This window comes from Quercus robur, chromosome 11, assembly GCF_932294415.1.
Source record: "Quercus robur chromosome 11, dhQueRobu3.1, whole genome shotgun sequence".
Lineage (NCBI taxonomy): Eukaryota > Viridiplantae > Streptophyta > Magnoliopsida > Fagales > Fagaceae > Quercus > Quercus robur.
In genome coordinates, this window is record NC_065544.1 from 23076326 (window position 1) to 23084698 (window position 8373).

Consider the following 8373-nt stretch of genomic DNA (forward strand, 5'->3'; position numbering starts at 1 on the left):
CAGAACCAAGGCCTTGCATGGTCCTCGAACTCAAGCCTATGGGGAAACCAAGTACTCCAAAAAGTTCTGGACAGAACCAAGGCCTTGCATGGTCCTCGGACTCAAGCCTATGGGGATACCAAGTACTCCAAAAAGTTCTGGACAGAACCAAGGCCTTGCATGGTCCTCGGACTCAAGCCTATGGGGAAACCAAGTACTCCAAAAAGTTTTGGACGGAACCAAGGCCTTACATGGTCCTCGGACTCAAGCCTATGGGGAAACCAGGTACTCCAAAAAAGTTTTGGAGGGAACCAAGGCCTTGCATGGTCCTCGGACTCAAGCCTATGGGGAAACCAAGTACTCCAAAAAGTTTTGGACAGAACCAAGGCCTTGCATCGTCCTCGGACTCAAGCCTATGGGGAAACCAAGTACTCCAAAAAGTTTTTGACAGAACCAAGGCCTTGCATGGTCCTCGGACTCAAGCCTATGGGGAAACCAAGTACTCCAAAAAAGTTTTGGACAGAACCAAGGCCTTACAAGGTCCTCGGACTCAAGCCTATGGGGAAACCAAGTACTCCAAAAAAGTTTTGGACAGAACCAAGGCCTTCCATGGTCCTTGGACTCAAGCCTTTGGGGAAACCAAGTACTCCAAAAAAGTTTTGGACAGAACCAAGGCCTTGCATGGTCCTCAAACTCAAGCCTATGGGGAAACCAATTACTCCAAAAAGTTTTGGACAGAACCAAGGCCTTGCATGGTCCTCGGACTCAAGCCTATGGGGAAACCAAGTACTCCAAAAAAGTTTTGGACAGAACCAAGGCCTTGCGTGGTCCTCAGACTCAAGCCTATGGGGAAACCAAGTACTCCAAAAAGTTTTGGACAGAACCAAGGCCTTGCATGGTCCTCGAACTCAAGCCTATGGGGAAACCAAGTACTCCAAAAAGTTTTGGACAGAACCAAGGCCTTGCATGGTCCTCGGACTCGGCCTATGGGGAAACCAAGTACTCCAAAAAAGTTTTGGACAGAACCAAGGCCTTGCATGGTCCTCGGACTCAAGCCTATGGGGAAACCAAGTACTCCAAAAAAGTTTTGGACAGAACCAAGGCCTTGCATGGTCCTCGAACTCAAGCCTATGGGGAAACCAAGTACTCCAAAAAGTTCTGGACAGAACCAAGGCCTTGCATGGTCCTCGGACTCAAGCCTATGGGGATACCAAGTACTCCAAAAAGTTCTGGACAGAACCAAGGCCTTGCATGGTCCTCGGACTCAAGCCTATGGGGAAACCAAGTACTCCAAAAAAGTTTTGGACAGAACCAAGGCCTTGCATGGTCCTTGGACTCAAGCCTATGGGGAAACCAAGTACTCCAAAAAAGTTTTGGACAGAACCAAGGCCTTGCATGGTCCTCAAACTCAAGCCTATGGGGAAACCAAGTACTCCAAAAAGTTTTGGACAGAACCAAGGCCTTGCATGGTCCTCGGACTCGGCCTATGGGGAAACCAAGTACTCCAAAAAAGTTTTGGACAGAACCAAGGCCTTGCATGGTCCTCGGACTCAACCTACGGGGAAACCACGTACTCCAAAAAAGTTTTGGACAGAACCAAGGCCTTGCGTGGTCCTCGAACTCAAGCCTATGGGGAAACCAAGTACTCCAAAATGTTCTGGACAGAACCAAGGCCTTGCATGGTCCTCGGACTCAAGCCTATGGGGATACCAAGTACTCCAAAAAGTTCTGGACAGAACCAAGGCCTTGCATGGTCCTCGGACTCAAGCCTATGGGGAAACCAAGTACTCCAAAAAAGTTTTGGACAGAACCAACGCCTTGCATGGTCCTCGGACTCAAGCCTATGGGGAAACCAAGTACTCCAAAAATTTTTGGACAGAACCAAGGCCTTGCATGGTCGTCGGACTCAAGCCTATGGGGAAACCAAGTACTCCAAAAAAGTTTTGGACAGAACCAAGGCCTTGCATGGTCCTCGGACTCAAGCCTATGGGGATACCAAGTACTCCAAAAAGTTCTGGACAGAACCAAGGCCTTGCATGGTCCTCGGACTCAAGCCTATAGGGATACCAAGTACTCCAAAAAGTTTTGGACGGAACCAAGGCCTTGCATGGTCCTCGGACTCAAGCCTATGGGGAAACCAAGTACTCCAAAAAGTTTTGGACAGAACCAAGGCCTTGCATGGTCCTCAAACTCAAGCCTATGGGGAAACCAAGTACTCCAAAAAGTTTTGGACAGAACCAAGGCCTTGCATGGTCCTCGGACTCGGCCTATGGGGAAACCAAGTACTCCAAAAAAGTTTTGGACAGAACCAAGGCCTTGCATGGTCCTCGGACTCAAGCCTATGGGGAAACCAAGTACTCCAAAAAAGTTTTGGACAGAACCAAGGCCTTGCATGGTCCTCGAACTCAAGCCTATGGGGAAACCAAGTACTCCAAAAAGTTCTGGACAGAACCAAGGCCTTGCATGGTCCTCGGACTCAAGCCTATGGGGATACCAAGTACTCCAAAAAGTTCTGGACAGAACCAAGGCCTTGCATGGTCCTCGGACTCAAGCCTATGGGGAAACCAAGTACTCCAAAAAGTTTTGGACGGAACCAAGGCCTTGCATGGTCCTCGGACTCAAGCCTATGGGGAAACCAAGTACTCCAAAAAGTTTTGGACGGAACCAAGGCCTTACATGGTCCTCGGACTCAAGCCTATGGGGAAACCAGGTACTCCAAAAAAGTTTTGGAGGGAACCAAGGCCTTGCATGGTCCTCGGACTCAAGCCTATGGGGAAACCAAGTACTCCAAAAAGTTTTGGACAGAACCAAGGCCTTGCATCGTCCTCAGACTCAAGCCTATGGGGAAACCAAGTACTCCAAAAAGTTTTTGACAGAACCAAGGCCATGCATGGTCCTCGGACTCAAGCCTATGGGGAAACCAAGTACTCCAAAAAAGTTTTGGACAGAACCAAGGCCTTACATGGTCCTCGGACTCAAGCCTATGGGGAAACCAAGTACTCCAAAAAAGTTTTGGACAGAACCAAGGCCTTCCATGGTCCTTGGACTCAAGCCTTTGGGGAAACCAAGTACTCCAAAAAAGTTTTGGACAGAACCAAGGCCTTGCATGGTCCTCAAACTCAAGCCTATGGGGAAACCAAGTACTCCAAAAAGTTTTGGACAGAACCAAGGCCTTGCATGGTCCTCGGACTCAAGCCTATGGGGAAACCAAGTACTCCAAAAAAGTTTTGGACAGAACCAAGGCCTTGCGTGGTCCTCAGACTCAAGCCTATGGGGAAACCAAGTACTCCAAAAAGTTTTGGACAGAACCAAGGCCTTGCATGGTCCTCGAACTCAAGCCTATGGGGAAACCAAGTACTCCAAAAAGTTTTGGACAGAACCAAGGCCTTGCATGGTCCTCGGACTCGGCCTATGGGGAAACCAAGTACTCCAAAAAAGTTTTGGACAGAACCAAGGCCTTGCATGGTCCTCGGACTCAAGCCTATGTGGAAACCAAGTACTCCAAAAAAGTTTTGGACAGAACCAAGGCCTTGCATGGTCCTCGAACTCAAGCCTATGGGGAAACCAAGTACTCCAAAAAGTTCTGGACAGAACCAAGGCCTTGCATGGTCCTCGGACTCAAGCCTATGGGGATACCAAGTACTCCAAAAAGTTCTGGACAGAACCAAGGCCTTGCATGGTCCTCGGACTCAAGCCTATGGGGAAACCAAGTACTCCAAAAAAGTTTTGGACAGAACCAAGGCCTTGCATGGTCCTCGGACTCAAGCCTATGGGGAAACCAAGTACTCCAAAAATTTTTGGACAGAACCAAGGCCTTGCATGGTCCTCGGACTCAAGCCTATGGGGAAACCAAGTACTCCAAAAAGTTTTGGACAGAACCAAGGCCTTGCATGGTCCTCGGACTCAAGCCTATAGGGAAACCAAGTACTCCAAAAAGTTTTGGACGGAACCAAGGCCTTGCATGGTCCTCGGACTCAAGCCTATGGGGAAACCAAGTACTCCAAAAAGTTTTGGACAGAACCAAGGCCTTGCATGGTCCTCAAACTCAAGCCTATGGGGAAACCAAGTACTCCAAAAAGTTTTGGACAGAACCAAGGCCTTGCAGGGTCCTCGGACTCGGCCTATGGGGAAACCAAGTACTCCAAAAAAGTTTTGGACAGAACCAAGGCCTTGCATGGTCCTCGGACTCAAGCCTATGGGGAAACCAAGTACTCCAAAAAAGTTTTGGACAGAACCAAGGCCTTGCATGGTCCTCGAACTCAAGCCTATGGGGAAACCAAGTACTCCAAAAAGTTCTGGACAGAACCAAGGCCTTGCATGGTCCTCGGACTCAAGCCTATGGGGATACCAAGTACTCCAAAAAGTTCTGGACAGAACCAAGGCCTTGCATGGTCCTCGGACTCAAGCCTATGGGGAAACCAAGTACTCCAAAAAGTTTTGGACGGAACCAAGGCCTTACATGGTCCTCGGACTCAAGCCTATGGGGAAACCAGGTACTCCAAAAAAGTTTTGGAGGGAACCAAGGCCTTGCATGGTCCTCGGACTCAAGCCTATGGGGAAACCAAGTACTCCAAAAAGTTTTGGACAGAACCAAGGCAATGCATCGTCCTCGGACTCAAGCCTATGGGGAAACCAAGTACTCCAAAAAGTTTTTGACAGAACCAAGGCCTTGCATGGTCCTCGGACTCAAGCCTATGGGGAAACCAAGTACTCCAAAAAAGTTTTGGACAGAACCAAGGCCTTACATGGTCCTCGGACTCAAGCCTATGGGGAAACCAAGTACTCCAAAAAAGTTTTGGACAGAACCAAGGCCTTCCATGGTCCTTGGACTCAAGCCTTTGGGGAAACCAAGTACTCCAAAAAAGTTTTGGACAGAACCAAGGCCTTGCATGGTCCTCAAACTCAAGCCTATGGGGAAACCAAGTACTCCAAAAAGTTTTGGACAGAACCAAGGCCTTGCATGGTCCTCGGACTCAAGCCTATGGGGAAACCAAGTACTCCAAAAAAGTTTTGGACAGAACCAAGGCCTTGCGTGGTCCTCTGACTCAAGCCTATGGGGAAACCAAGTACTCCAAAAAGTTTTGGACAGAACCAAGGCCTTGCATGGTCCTCGGACTCAAGCCTATGGGGAAACCAAGTACTCCAAAAAGTTTTGGACAGAACCAAGGCCTTGCATGGTCCTCGGACTCGGCCTATGGGGAAACCAAGTACTCCAAAAAAGTTTTGGACAGAACCAAGGCCTTGCATGGTCCTCGGACTCAAGCCTATGGGGAAACCAAGTACTCCAAAAAAGTTTTGGACAGAACCAAGGCCTTGCATGGTCCTCGAACTCAAGCCTATGGGGAAACCAAGTACTCCAAAAAGTTCTGGACAGAACCAAGGCCTTGCATGGTCCTCGGACTCAAGCCTATGGGGATACCAAGTACTCCAAAAAGTTCTGGACAGAACCAAGGCCTTGCATGGTCCTCGGACTCAAGCCTATGGGGAAACCAAGTACTCCAAAAAAGTTTTGGACAGAACCAAGGCCTTGCATGGTCCTCGGACTCAAGCCTATGGGGAAACCAAGTACTCCAAAAATTTTTGGACAGAACCAAGGCCTTGCATGGTCCTCGGACTCAAGCCTATGGGGAAACCAAGTACTCCAAAAAAGTTTTGGACAGAACCAAGGCCTTGCATGGTCCTCGGACTCAAGGCTATGGGGATACCAAGTACTCCAAAAAGTTCTGGACAGAACCAAGGCCTTGCATGGACCTCGGACTCAAGCCTATAGGGAAACCAAGTACTCCAAAAAGTTTTGGACGGAACCAAGGCCTTGCATGGTCCTCGGACTCAAGCCTATGGGGAAACCAAGTACTCCAAAAAGTTTTGGACAGAACCAAGGCCTTGCATGGTCCTCAAACTCAAGCCTATGGGGAAACCAAGTACTCCAAAAAGTTTTGGACAGAACCAAGGCCTTGCAGGGTCCTCGGACTCGGCCTATGGGGAAACCAAGTACTCCAAAAAAGTTTTGGACAGAACCAAGGCCTTGCATGGTCCTCGGACTCAAGCCTATGGGGAAACCAAGTACTCCAAAAAAGTTTTGGACAGAACCAAGGCCTTGCATGGTCCTCGAACTCAAGCCTATGGGGAAACCAAGTACTCCAAAAAGTTCTGGACAGAACCAAGGCCTTGCATGGTCCTCGGACTCAAGCCTATGGGGATACCAAGTACTCCAAAAAGTTCTGGACAGAACCAAGGCCTTGCATGGTCCTCGGACTCAAGCCTATTGGGAAACCAAGTACTCCAAAAAGTTCTGGACAGAACCAAGGCCTTGCATGGTCCTCGGACTCAACCTATGGGGAAACCACGTACTCCAAAAAAGTTTTGGACAGAACCAAGGCCTTGCGTGGTCCTCGAACTCAAGCCTATGGGGAAACCAAGTACTCCAAAATGTTCTGGACAGAACCAAGGCCTTGCATGGTCCTCGGACTCAAGCCTATGGGGATACCAAGTACTCCAAAAAGTTCTGGACAGAACCAAGGCCTTGCATGGTCCTCGGACTCAAGCCTATGGGGAAACCAAGTACTCCAAAAAAGTTTTGGACAGAACCAAGGCCTTGCATGGTCCTCGGACTCAAGCCTATGGGGAAACCAAGTACTCCAAAAATTTTTGGACAGAACCAAGGCCTTGCATGGTCGTCGGACTCAAGCCTATGGGGAAACCAAGTACTCCAAAAAAGTTTTGGACAGAACCAAGGCCTTGCATGGTCCTCGGACTCAAGCCTATGGGGATACCAAGTACTCCAAAAAGTTCTGGACAGAACCAAGGCCTTGCATGGTCCTCGGACTCAAGCCTATAGGGATACCAAGTACTCCAAAAAGTTTTGGACGGAACCAAGGCCTTGCATGGTCCTCGGACTCAAGCCTATGGGGAAACCAAGTACTCCAAAAATTTTGGACAGAACCAAGGCCTTGCATGGTCCTCAAACTCAAGCCTATGGGGAAACCAAGTACTCCAAAAAGTTTTGGACAGAACCAAGGCCTTGCATGGTCCTCGGACTCGGCCTATGGGGAAACCAAGTACTCCAAAAAAGTTTTGGACAGAACCAAGGCCTTGCATGGTCCTCGGACTCAAGCCTATGGGGAAACCAAGTACTCCAAAAAAGTTTTGGACAGAACCAAGGCCTTGCATGGTCCTCGAACTCAAGCCTATGGGGAAACCAAGTACTCCAAAAAGTTCTGGACAGAACCAAGGCCTTGCATGGTCCTCGGACTCAAGCCTATGGGGATACCAAGTACTCCAAAAAGTTCTGGACAGAACCAAGGCCTTGCATGGTCCTCGAACTCAAGCCTATGGGGAAACCAAGTACTCCAAAAAGTTTTGGACAGAACCAAGGCCTTGCATGGTCCTCGGACTCAAGCCTATGGGGAAACCAAGTACTCCAAAAAGTTTTTGACAGAACCAAGGCCTTGCATGGTCCTCGGACTCAAGCCTATGGGGAAACCAAGTACTCCAAAAAAGTTTTGGACAGAACCAAGGCCTTACATGGTCCTCGGACTCAAGCCTATGGGGAAACCAAGTACTCCAAAAAAGTTTTGGACAGAACCAAGGCCTTCCATGGTCCTTGGACTCAAGCCTTTGGGGAAACCAAGTACTCCAAAAAAGTTTTGGACAGAACCAAGGCCTTGCATGGTCCTCAAACTCAAGCCTATGGGGAAACCAAGTACTCCAAAAAGTTTTGGACAGAACCAAGGCCTTGCATGGTCCTCGGACTCAAGCCTATGGGGAAACCAAGTACTCCAAAAAAGTTTTGGACAGAACCAAGGCCTTGCGTGGTCCTCAGACTCAAGCCTATGGGGAAACCAAGTACTCCAAAAAGTTTTGGACAGAACCAAGGCCTTGCATGGTCCTCGAACTCAAGCCTATGGGGAAACCAAGTACTCCAAAAAGTTTTGGACAGAACCAAGGCCTTGCATGGTCCTCGGACTCGGCCTATGGGGAAACCAAGTACTCCAAAAAAGTTTTGGACAGAACCAAGGCCTTGCATGGTCCTCGGACTCAAGCCTATGGGGAAACCAAGTACTCCAAAAAGTTTTGGACAGAACCAAGGCCTTGCATGGTCCTCGAACTCAAGCCTATGGGGAAACCAAGTACTCCAAAAAGTTCTGGACAGAACCAAGGCCTTGCATGGTCCTCGGACTCAAGCCTATGGGGATACCAAGTACTCCAAAAAGTTCTGGACAGAACCAAGGCCTTGCATGGTCCTCGGACTCAAGCCTATGGGGAAACCAAGTACTCCAAAAAAGTTTTGGACAGAACCAAGGCCTTGCATGGTCCTCGGACTCAAGCCTATGGGGAAACCAAGTACTCCAAAAATTTTTGGACAGAACCAAGGCCTTGCATGGTCCTCGGACT